Source organism: Hippopotamus amphibius, chromosome 3 (genome assembly GCF_030028045.1).
Source record: "Hippopotamus amphibius kiboko isolate mHipAmp2 chromosome 3, mHipAmp2.hap2, whole genome shotgun sequence".
Lineage (NCBI taxonomy): Eukaryota > Metazoa > Chordata > Mammalia > Artiodactyla > Hippopotamidae > Hippopotamus > Hippopotamus amphibius.
Window position 1 is genome coordinate 74,629,585 of NC_080188.1, and position 13,245 is coordinate 74,642,829.

Below are 13,245 nucleotides of genomic sequence, written 5' to 3' on the forward strand. Positions count from 1 at the left end.
GATGGAGATGTGACTTATGTACTTCCAAGGAGAATGAAGATGGATGCAGTCTTTCTAAAAAGCAGTCTGGCAATATGTATAAGGAATTTTTAAAAGGTTCATACTTTTTATCCAGTATACTATTTCTAGGAATCATTCCTAAGAAAACAGTAAAAATGATAGACAAGGGATATTAGAAAATGAGGTCATACAAAAAAGATTCATTACAGTGTGTTAATGGGGGAAAAAAATGCCAATAGTGTAAAAGTCTAAGTTGCAAGAATGAGTAAACAAATGAGAGTGATCGGTATGCCTAACTACAAGATAGCAGTAAAAAAAAATAAATAAAATAAAATAAATTAAATAAAGATTAGAGAAGCATTTTCAAGCACAGGAAAAATGATTTTCTTTTTCATTCATTGCCGTAAACCAGAATAGAGCTTAGCATAGTACCTTGCACATAGTAGATGCCTGATCAAATTCTAAGCTGAACTGAACAACAGAATTCTAAGTGGAAAAAGAAAATCAGAAGACATTTTTACACACACACGTGTGTGCACAAACTATAGCCTCAACTCTTGTAGAAGAATCACAAAATTCTAGAAAGGATCGCAGGATTCTAAAAAGAAATATGATAAAAGGCTAACATTACATCCTTGGGTGATTTTTTTTCTGCCTCTTTAGACTTTTCTCTACTTGTGAAAATTTTTTTCAATGGAGATCTATTACATTTATAATCTGGAAAAAAAATGAGTAGAAAAAAAAGAAAAATCAACTGGAAGCCAACTGGCTCGATTATTTCTTGTTACACTATTCTGAGTAAGTACCATTCTTCACTCCCACCCAAAACACAAAATGGGAAATCGGAACATGAAGAGCGCACATAAATTGGGAGGCAGTCTTTAAAACACAGCCCAGGAAAGAAAACATGATAGTAAATTTCAAAAAAAGTCAAAAACATTATGTGTCTAGTATTAAGAAAATCATACAGGGGCTTTGTTCCCTATGTAATGTATACATGTGAAAAATATGGCATGGCATAAACCCTATAGATACAAATTGTTTTCTCTACCATGGAATTATATTTTTTCTTAGACCTAATGTCACAAAGATTTATACATAATGGTTACTGTCAATTTTTTGAAATCTGAAAAAATCCTACTCATTTAAATTTCAACTTAACACAAAATCTAACAGGTATATTTTAGGAGATTCATGACATTTTCAAAGGGGAGGACCAAATAATTTCTCAGATTGGCAAATTCTCAAACACACTCACCAGGGATAATTAGCTCTAAAAAGTGAAGTACCATGTCACCTAGAGCATAAAGTCACCTGGAGGTATGACCGCTGGGCCACTGGCTGGGTTCATTTGCGGAAAGGCCTGTTTCCAGAAGTGTGTGAAATTCACACTTCAGCAAAATTATAGATTACTACACATAAGTAATTTCAGTAATTTAAGACAGATGGTAAAATCTTGACTCATGCAAACTAAATTCTCGCATGCCAAGGGTCTGCTGTATCTACTATGTCTGCCTCTTTAGAAGTATTGATAAAATATCACATAAGAGAACTGTGGTGACAAGGTATGCAGACAGTAAATATTTGTTTTAATCTAAGAAGCCTAATACAGTCATTGGTTTATCAAGCATGTACTAACTACCTACAATGTTCAAGGAACATTGCTGCACACTTTTGTTGATTAAAAAAATACGACACACAGCTTCCCAGATGGTGCAGTGCTTAAGAACCCGCCTGCCAATGCAGGGGACACAGGTTCGATCCCTGGTCTGGGAAGATCCCACATGCCATGGAGCAGCTAAGCCTGTGCACCACCACTACTGAGCCTGCACTCTAGAGCCCGAGAGCCACAACTATTGAGCCCACATCCCACAACTACTGAAGCCTACGTGCCTAGTGGCCGTTTTCTGCAACAAGAGAAGCCACAGCAATGAGAAGCCCACTCACTGCAATGAAGAGTAGCCCCCTCTCACCACAACTAGAGAAAGCCCGCGTGCAGCAATGAAGACCCAATGCAGGCAAAAAAATTTTTTTTAAATAAAAAGTAAAATAAATCTTAAAAAAAAAAAGACACAAAACCTAAGTTGAAATCTATTCCTTAATTATACAGTCTGCCATATTTTCCAGAAACAAATTCATAATTGTTTGTGCATAATTTACCTAATGCCAAGATTCCTAATTTTTAGTAGTGAAATATGTAGTGTTCTTACTTTAGTAATTTCTTAAATTGCCGTTCATATGATACCAATTTTTATAAATAACTGTTTCACAAGTATATTTCCTTTGATATAATTTCTAACATTTGCTTCCAAAAACTCCAGGGAGGGGAAAAGTGAGTGGCATTGTGGATGAAACAAGAATGGCCATGACTTGGCAATTACTGAAGCTGGCTGATGGGAACACAAGAGTGTACTGTACTATTTTCTATTACATTAAAGATTTTAGATGGTAAAACGTTTTTTCAAAGCAGTATATTTCTTAATTCTGTCCATTTATGTTGATTAATTTTTCCCTTGGTTTCCATTCCCATGACTGCCACGTCTAATGAACATGGTTGAAACGCCTACCATATTGATCTTGAGGAGGTTCCAATCAGGTGGCTACACATGCATGGGTCCCATTCTGGTGCACAGAGGATGGAATCAATTTTCATTCTGCCATGTTCCATGATTTAATCATTCAGCCAAAGAAAGGGATGCGGACATCCAGATTAACCGAGAAGAAATGGTTTGGATAAATTTTAGCTGTCACAATAAAGTAAATTACAGTGCTACACAGCTAATCCAATTTGGTCACTGTGGTGGCCAGGCCATCACTGTTACAGAGGACATTAGGGAACTGCTGAAGTGTCAGTGAGACAATCTGCACTTTTTCTTTTTTGCATTGTTCCAGGGGTAATAAGATAGAGAAAAATTAACAATTTTTGTCTTCAACACCCAGAAAAAAGAATTTGCTCAGCCTGTGTGATGAGAGGATTAGGATTAAAATGCAAATGGGTAATACAATGTCTGTTTTAGAATGACCATATGCGGGGGGCGGGGGGCAGGGGGAGATTCCTATCATGTTCACTTAATTTTGTCTTCACCTTTCTCAGTCATAAGCAGAATTCTGGCACATGTTTAGTTCCATTAATTCCTAACAACTCTTCACATGCGCAGACCCCACATAAAAGCTGAGTGTGTTAAATATTACAATCAAATCTTTAAAGTATTACAAACAATAGATCTTCTAAAAACACTGCTAAGGATTTAGCTGCCTGTTGATTTTAATTTCATTAGCTTGCTCGTGATATAAATAAATTCAATGTAAAAGAATACCTTTAATAATGAATACATTGCAATTAAAAAGACCCAAGGCTACTAAGCATTGCACACTGCCACCTAGTGCTGTCTCCCTCACTCCAAACGCACAATGGACGCCTTCAGGAAAGTGGAAATGCTCTATTTTAAAGCAAATTTATCCAAAAAGACAGCTCTGGAATATATTTACTCATAATTGCTTCAAGAGAAGAAGGCTATTAGGGATAAATGAAATTACACATATCATAAAATCATCCCTGTCTCACAAACTGAGATAAAAAAGATCTGATTAGATTAGCAAATATAAAAAGTTATGGGTTTTGTTAGTGAAGACATGAAATTTTTTTAAAGGGTGATTTTTTTTTCAATACTGTGCATCAAGTATGTAACATAGCCTATCACAAATGTGATATATGCCACTGTTCCCGGTAGAATATGTGGTTATCTAGCAAGTTTGGCATATGAAAATGTTCCAAAGGGCTCCGTAGGATGTTAAAGAATCACTAACGATATTTCAAGCTTTCTTAAGGACACAGCTATAATCTCCCTTCATCTACAGGTTATAATTTCAATTTAAGATGTCACTGGTTTTTAGTTCTACTTTATTTTCCCAGCAGCGAATACTTTTTGTGGTTTGGTTGTGCTAATTGCTCCAGCTCATCTCTGATCTTTTGGCTAGAAAAGTAAAGCCCCAAGAAAATGAAATGAGAAACATTTGAAAGACTGGGTTAAAGAAAGGGTTGCTATAGAGAACTTTGCTGTGGGTAAGGGAGTGCATTTTATTTGCTTCATTGTACTCTACAATGGTAGTCCCCAACTTGGTCTACTTAATGCACTGTAGCAACTTATTTTAAGAACAAAGGTGAAAGGTGAAAGACTCATATTTCTGTCAATTAAGCTTGTTACAGCGAAAAATGCTCAGAGGATTCCCTTTAAATAACTGCTGCTTAACTTTTTAAAAATCACACTCCCTTCTGAGACATCTAAAAATCTGTTTCTCTTTTTAAAGTACTTATAACTTATAAATACACGTTATATTAAAACAACTCATATACGGAAATTTTAAAGAATTATATTTTATGTTGCTCTTGGAAGACATTTTTCATCGCTGTTGTTACTCTGATAATTCAAAATCTGAGAATTAAGGCCACCTGCATATCCCACAAAATTCTCCATCCTTGGAAATGTGGAAAATAGAGCACATAGGTCAGTAATTTCAACATTCAGCCTGTTGCAGTGCTTCATTTTAACAACCAGAAGGGCAGGTAGAAAAAGAAAAATAAGAGACAAATGGATGGAAGAAAGGGATGAGGATGGAGGGAGGGAAGGAAGGGGCTGGGGGGGAGGGAGGGGGAGAAGGAATGAGAAGTTCACTTTTAAGGGAAGCATTACCTCCACCCTCTTGAAATCATTAATTTAGATAATTCCCAAAGGAATCTCTGATCAAAGCCACATGATCTAGACAACTTCTCACTACTTCCTTTAATCAGCTTAACCAAATGAATACTGGCAAGTCTATTTCACTTAGTTCTGCATAGGGCTATTCTGAGGCCTCTACCACACAATTAGGACACCTAGTTGGCATGACTGCCATACAGAAGACACAACTTACTCAAAATATTGCAATTTAAGAAACTCAGTTTAGAAAACATGATTTAAGAACATTACACCCAAATCCCACTCTTCACACTATGTTGGAATTAGGTGTATCAGCGTTCAGTAAAATTATAGAGTCAATTGGGAAAAAAAAGTCTGAAGTTGCAACTCCTAGATATTCCACTGGCCTTATGGTATACCATGTATAACAAGGTATTTCTAGGAAGTAAGATAGTGGTTACAACTGTGCCTTATATAAGAAAAATCCCACAGCAGTTGCAGGTATACAAACAAGATAGTTATAATAATAAAAGTTCATAAGAATTTTTAAATGCTTCTATTGGTCTACAAGGTTATGAAAACGTATAAAGTAAATGAACTAACAAGTCTTGATTCAAATGACAATTATGCCTGGGACTCTGAAGATTCCTTCAAATTTTCTCCCATATCTTAATGTGTTTCTAGGTACATACTGCATTTAAAGTTTTGGAAAACAAAAGCTATGTGCATCTTGCACACACACACACACACACACACACACAAAAATGCAATCTTAGCATCATCATTTGTTTTATCTAAAAATAAATGTTTAAACTGAAATTATTTGTCTAAGAACCTCATTTCTTAGTCTGAATATGAAAGTGTGTGTATTTCTGTGTTCTAAAGACCTCTATAATCAAAGATTTTGAACTAAATATTTAAAAGTAGTAACAAAATGGCTATGAAGCAGTTTCCCTAGGGCTTTAAAAAGATAGATAGGACATGCTGAAAAATTAAGGTATGGAATACAGAAGAGATAGATACAGCTTTCAAATGAACATTAACATTAAACTTGAGATTATTGAAAACAGCACATTTCTAGCTATTAAAATCCCCATGGTTATGAAACACAAGAATTTATTCCACACAGATAACAAAAATTATGATATTTGTATCTCTAATATTAGCACTGGCTGGGGATTATGCTCTGTGAAATAAGAAAATGGAATAGATATTCAGTAAGCATTTTGCTCACTAATTATTTCATATTTTTTTTAACTTTGTATTCTCAGATGTCAGGTAATTACCTGATAACTGACATCTATTCGGTTGCTAAGAGATATGAGATCAGTTTGCACTTTTCTCTTTGTCTTTAGAATTGCCCTCTTGGGTTTTGCCTTAAAGTAGTGAAAGTTAACTCTGTCGCCCATTAATACTACTTGTACTAGAAGAAACTCCCAGGTCTCAGAAAGGAAAAGAATTACTTTCAATTTGCACAAAATATCTGGTTTTTCCCTAAGCTTAATGATTTTTCCATTTCACATAACTCAAATATAATAGCATTAGCTTATAATCAAATTTAACTGATAACTCTGTGTTATGAGTATTTTGACAAAAATCTTATGAGAAATGAAGTCATTCAGTCGATTTGTATCCCCAAAGTAAAGCTCAAACCCAACATTTAGAAAGTACTTTCTGCCTATAACTTTGACCATGTGCTTCTTTAAGAACAAGACTAAACTTGGGCTGTTTACCAAAGGATCAAAAACAAAACACAGTTATAAATATGTACATCCTAACTGGTCATTAATTTATCGCAAATAAATACTGATTTGCCTAATCACAGAGAATATTCTTCAAAAATAAGAGCAGTATTTCAATCAGCACATATGTTTCTAAATGACGCTAAGGATCTAGACCCTCTTCCTTTGCACATCTCATAACCTTTCAAGGACAATGATCTAAATCACATTTTAAAGAAAGACATTGGAAAAACATTCCACTGCAGTAGCATTTTACAGATCCAAGAGGTTCAGTTTTTAACCGTCAAGTATGTGTTACAAAGCCATTGATCATTTACTCTGATTTCACACCAATGCTTTACTGGAGTATACCACAAAGGAACGCAAGATAATGCATTTCTCTATTAAGTGAGACAATGTCCACTTACCCAGTTCTCTTTTTACTCAACTTCTTGCACTAGCCAGTTGCCCCGTTGGTGGTTCCTTGCACTTTATATGCTGCTTTAGCATCCTCAGATGACTACTAGTGCTGGTCCAGAACCCATCAAGTAAACTCCTATTACAAGTAAGGTCTTTGAAATGTAGTCCTACACCCACAAAAGGGCTATCTAGTGCCCATCTGGAGGGAAAGAAGACAATCTACCCATCTCCCAGGCTTTCGCTTATTTACAGAGCCACACCTTTACAAACAAATTCTGTCACACTGAGAGGAGGGAGATATGCAAAATGTAACACCTGGAGTCATAAAATGTAATGACCTCAAATAACACACCTCGAAAAGAGAGAGGAAACCTAGCTCTGGGAAGAAGGGGTTGGGGAGACAGGCAAAGTGAATCTACATCATTAAAACAAGAGTAATAGAAAATCCTCCCGGGTTTTTCCAGTAAGTTTGGGGCATTAGCAGCAACAACAACCTAATCAATATGCACATCTTCACCCTTATAAACCTCTTGCCCCCCAAAAGAAACTGCCTCTCCACCTTGCAGGGGGGCAGAAACCACCCCCCCCAAAAGGGAGATTTCAGAGGCACAGAAAGGAGCAAAAGAAGGTATGTGGAAGCTCTAGCATCCTGATCTTAGTCCCAGCTACAAGCCTGAAAGTCCATGCAGGAACCAGCCCCTGGCTCCTAACATCCCCGGCCTGGGCCCTCCCTGACAAAGGTACCGGAGAGCTCACGGACCCTGCAGCGCAGTTTTCAGACGCCAAACAATGATTTCCCCCACCCCACCCCACCCCCACGACCACGACCCCCCACCGCCCTCCAGCCGCGTCCCTCGCTGTCTAACCCCTTTAATGAGACCTCTCGGGGGTACAATAAGAGATGCTTGGTGGCCAAGAAGAGACGTACCGTACTGGCTTCTTCGCCAGAATGAGTTGCTGGGAGTGGGATGGAGGTGGTCACGGAGAGGGGCGTTTTAGGAAAAAGCAAAACATGGGGCAACTGAGACCCCAGAATTAATCTCTTACTCCCACCCCACCCCACCCTCCACCCCTCGCCTTGAAGACGACTTTTCCGGAGGCGGGCGGCGGCGACAGCTTAGCGGCCGGGATGGGGATAAGAGAGGGTCCCCCGGGCCACCGCAGCCTCTCCAAAGGGACCGCGAGGGTGGGCGCGGCGTTGGAAGGTCAGTGAGGCCAGAAAGAGTTACGCAGGGCCCAGAGAGTGAGTGTGAGGGGGTGAGGGTGACGGTGAACCTGAACCGGCGCGCGGGCCGGGCCGAGGGGCTCCCGGCCAGAGTGTCCGCGGGTGTCAGGGGGACCGCGGCAGCCCAGGAGGGACAGCACACCACACCCTTAGGAGCGAGGGTTGGATGGGGCTTTCGGGGTCGCCAGGCTGAGAAACTTGCTGGCAAACAGACTGGCTCTCCCCCCCCACCCCCGCCCCAGGACGTGCCCCCGCGCTCTCAAAGCCGCTCCAACGCCTCCCGAGTCCCCCACCGTCACCCAACCCACCCTGCCAAAGACCCCCTCGAGCCCTCGGGGCCCGGACGGGTAATTACCTCTCCCGGAGGCGGAGCGGCGGGCGGCAGCAGCAGCAGCAGACACTTTGAGCCTGACTTTCCGGCGTTCGCGGGTGAGCGTGTGCGCGCGGAGCCGGAGCTGTAACCTGCTATTTATAGACCGGAGCCTCAGCACCCGGGGCTGGGAACCCGGAGGAAGCGAGCCGGCGGCACGGCGGCGGCGCAGGGCGCAGGGCGCAGGGCGCGGGCGGCGGCTCCCCGAGGCTCCCGCGCCTCCCTCGGGCTCCCGGTTCCCGCCGCGCTCCCCGCTCGCTCCCCGCCCGGCCGCGCGCGCGCCCGGGAGAAGTTGTCACCCGCGCTGCCGCCTCTCCGGCTGCTCACACGTCCCCTGGCACAATCGCTACTTTCTGTTCCCCCCACCACCACCCCACCCCTCCCTTCTCCTCTTCCTCCTCCTCCTCCGCTCGTTCCCAGCGGTCTCCTCCCAATGTCACCAGCGGCCGAATAGAGGCGGCGACGGCAGCGACAGTCGCGCAACTGGCGCAGCTCGCTTTCCGCTACCGATGGAGTGGAGTTGGTGCCCCGGCCGCCCAATCCTATATGATCCCAACACGTCTGCTCTGGGTGCGGCCACCCTGCACCCCGACCCTCTGTTGGGCCCCCCTGCCCGCGGGGACGAGCCCCAGCCTGCGCCGCTGCGGAGCGGTGGAGAGAGGTGACCCGAGGCAGCCACGCTGTGGCCGGGGCCGCGGAAACCACAGGGTTTTTAAGCAGCGGGAGGAGGCGCCCCGGACCCAGGCTCAGACCCGGGAGGTGGGAGGGAGGAGTGGGAGGCGGTGTCCCCCGTCCCCGGATTTCTGCCTGCCACCGCCCTGGGACCCGTCTTTCTTGCCACTCCTTCGCCTTGGTCAGGGATGAGGTCGGGCGGAGGAGACCAGGGCACTGGCGAGGCTCCCGGCTCAGCGCAGCCCACGGCCACCCAGTGCCAGCCCCCACGTCGCGGCTCGGTGACCGAGGTCGAGCCGCTCCCAACAAGCGTGTGACACGGCTTTGGCAGCCCGGGCGCGGGGGGACAAATCTGCACTCTGCGTGTCTGGGTGTCGGGAAAACTGGGTACGTAATCGCGCAGTCGGAACCGAGGCTAACACTCCCCCACTGCCTCGCCTACAAAGCCACCGGCGAAGGCACTCAGCCTGGCTATTCCGGGTTGTGGGGTGTGGGGCGAGTGACTCGCCCCATCTGCGCCTTACAGGTGCCACCTGGCGGTTCTCGTGGAGAGGTTCCCACCGAGCTGCTCAAAGGTAATGGGAATGCTGGGAAGGCCGAGCGCCAGTCCAGACAGGCACCCTCAGCCTTTCCCCTCCCTGCCGGCACTTTAAATTTACATTTTAAATAAGAGTGAGAATGCTAGTAAGCGCGGGTTACAGTCTGCTACGCAGAGGGAATGGACTCTCACAGGTGGGATGGTGAAGTCGATTCGGGTAAGTCAGTACCTACAGCTACACAAAGTGGGAAGCTGGAGCTGCCCCCGGCTGTCACCCCTGCATCTAGGCATCCCTTCACTCCGCAAGCATTTAACTGCCACTAGGTTATAAGCTTTATCAATGAGAGCAGAGACTTTGGTGTTTGGGTTTTGTTATGCTTTTTTGGTTTTTGAGGGTTTGTTGTTGTTGTTGTTTTCTCCCCATCACTCTTGCTCAGAACTTGGAACAACGCCTAACATGCTGTAGCTTCCATAAATGTTTACAGAATGAATTAATCAACACTATGGGTCCGAAACTGTGCTCGGCCGATTCTCTCCCTGCAGCCCTTCCCATTCCTTCTCTGCAGGCTCTTTCTGCTACACTCAGCACCACAGGTGAGCTGAATGGAGAGGAGGAGGAATAAAATGGACAAGCAGTCGGTGCAGGCCCTGCAAGGATGCAGATCACACCTGAGCAGCCCACTACACAATTAAATTTCTCCTCCATGGGGTATTGCTGAGCACACCCATTTGGGGGTGGGGGGGGGGAGGGAACCTGTGTCATACTTGGGGCTTGAAGCGATGGATAAATCCTGTTTGCAGAGATCCACTGGTGAGATGAGACAGCTTTCTCATTGGGCAAGAGTTTCAGCCTTTTCTTAAAATACAGAAAGAGTGAAAGAATACCAGAACATCAGGATGCCAGAGCTTTGCTGCTAAATTGAAAAGATGTTTGACATACCTGTCCTCTAACTTTAAACAGAGCTTTTTGGAGTGTGTGTGTGTTTATGAAGATTGCCACAGTGCCAGAAGTATTAAACTATTAATTCTAAAAGAGAGTTGTAAAACAGATGCAGCAACTGCCTTTATGGAAATGACCACTTAAAGTGAGATACCCACAGAACCCTCTTATATTTAAACCCAGACGTTCATCATGCTGACCAAGATCTTTTACAGACCATTTACAGGGCTGCTGGGGAAAAGGTAAACTTCATCTAAGAAGTTTAAATTCCGGGGAGAGAGAGAATGAATCAAATACATGTACCACATGACATTTTAAAAATCCATCAATCAGCCTGATATTTACCTTTTTAGTTATTTGGCAGGTATTTTCCTTGAATGAGCCTAGCAGATTCAGATTCTTCTGTGGCTTATTAAACTCATTCAGCATCCACTTTTACAAACCTTGAACTTTTAGCCACTTGTGCCCCCAAAACATAACTCCACTTGCCAACGAAGGACAAAATATTTTTCATTTCCTTTTGATATATCTTTATAGGGCTGGAGGTCAGAGGTGATTCCCAGCAGTTACCTTGCTGTCTAAAGTAATGAAATCAAGCCAGAATCTGCAGGGCTGGCATCGTACCCACCCCCCTTTTCAGTGAAGTGACTCATACTTTTTCTTTGAATAGATTCATTGTTCCTGGAGATTTTTATTTCAGGTGAGATTGGTATGGCACAAGGAGGACTCTCCATTTTTGTGAGGCTTCACAATGAAAAATCTCTTCTAAAATATGCCACCAAGTATGGCGTAGTGGTTTTTTGTTTACCACATTTTTTCATTTATATTAATGATAACTTTGTAGATCAAGTGTTTTCATCCCAGTTTTTAAAAACTTAACATCAGAAGAGATAAGTTTTGATATTCCTACACTAAGATCATCTCGTGTGTGCATGTGTGTGTGTGTGTGTGTGTGTGTGTAATGAAATACATGGGAGATGTTATTAGAAATAGAAATTTGACCCAACTTAAGTGAAGGGGGGAACTAGTGTAAAGATACCTGACTACCCATGGAACCCAAGGAACAGAATGCAACTGGACATCAGTGACAACTTGGAAACAGGGACATTAAGGACTTTATCTCTCCCTTTTCTCCCACTACCCTACCTGCTCCATGCTTTCTCTCTCTCTTCCTTCTCTCTCTCTCCCCCCATACACTGACTTTCTCTGCTTCTCTGGTGTGTGCTAAGTTACATGGTTACTCACAGATCTTAAACTTCATGACCTATGGGCCAGTTCCAGATTCTCAAGGAAGTACCATGATGGGCTGCCAAACTCCAGTCCAGACAACCATACCTAGGGGGTTGAGGTCAAGTTGCATTCTCACAGCAGCTACTGTAGCAGTCATGTGGATAATAGTGGTGGGCTGAGGCAGGAAGGGAAGGAAAAAATTCACAGAACATGGGGAGGGGTTCCTGACCCCCTCCCCTGACCACTGTCATCTCTGAATCCTTGTTGTTCCTTGAATAATGGCACAAAAGGCAGAAGGAGGTGGGGAGGAGAAATATAAGATGCCATGACAACTGTGTGTGCGAATGCACATGCATGTCTAAATCATTAGTGACATAGAATGCATCTTGCTGATGGTGGTGCCCTAAGATGCTGGCCCCAGTAAAAGTAACAGGATGATTTTATGATCTCTCGACGTGGGACTAGATGAGCGAGAGGTTGGAATCAAGTATTTCACAGACAGTTTACTTTAGCTCTTTTTTTCATGGCAAATTAAACAAGAGATTTTTTTAAATGAAGGAAATGAGTGTGATATCATTTACATTTATCAGAGATAAACATTCTCTCTCATTTACATAATAGTTATTTATAAAATGTATATAAATCATATATTTGAAGTCAAATCATATTTCAAATATAATCAGATGGTGAATCTCAACATTTTTCTGGTCAGAAACCCCTTTGAAAATTTGAAGAGAGCTGTGGTCTCTCCCTAGAAAAAAATATAAGCAGATGCACACATTTTTTAATTTTATTGAAGTATAGTTGATTTACAATGTTGTGTTAATTTCAACTGTACAGCAAAGTGACTCAGTTATACATATATATATTCTTTTCCATAGTCTTCTCCATTATAGTTTGTCACATGATATTGAATATAGTTCTCTGTGCTGTACAGTAGGACCTTGTTGTTGTTTATCCATCCTATATAGTCTGGATGCACACATGTTTTTAGTGGGATGATACATGACATTTATTTGAGATCTGAAACTTCAAACATCATGTTTCTTTTGACTTCCTCCAAGCAACCACATTTGAACGAGTGAAACAAAGACTCCAGATTCATGAACAAAAGGTTAAAAATGCCCAGTAAGTATAAGTCAAAAAATTGGTTGGGGGTGGGGAATGCTGGAGCTTATGAGAACTTGAGGAAAGAAGTATCCTCCCCCCACTCCTACCCTGTATGACACACAAATGAGGTGGAGGTAGGGAAAGAAGACAGAGCTAAGAGAAGATGGGAGAAAGTTGCAATGTGGAGAAGGATGTTGTATTTTCTTGCTAGGACTATCACAACCAAATGCTCCAGACTAGCTGATATAAACAATAAAAATTTATTTCTCACAGTTCTGGAGACTGGAAGCCCACGATTAAGATGCGGGCAGAGTGGGTTTCTCCCGAGGACTCTCTCCTTAGT

The 13,245-nt window shown here is 42.7% G+C and overlaps 1 protein-coding gene across 4 annotated transcripts in view; it reads right to left on the bottom strand.

The window, feature by feature from the left end:
* INPP4B (inositol polyphosphate-4-phosphatase type II B) overlaps nt 1-8,654 on the bottom strand; it is a 746,563-nt gene extending 737,909 nt beyond the window's left edge. For all 4 annotated transcript variants that reach the window (XM_057725716.1, XM_057725717.1, XM_057725718.1 and 1 more), the window contains exon 1: nt 8,398-8,654. The gene's annotated coding sequence lies outside the window, so the exon portion shown is untranslated. The remainder of the gene's footprint in view (nt 1-8,397) is intronic.
* Nucleotides 8,655-13,245: the final 4,591 nt, after the last annotated feature.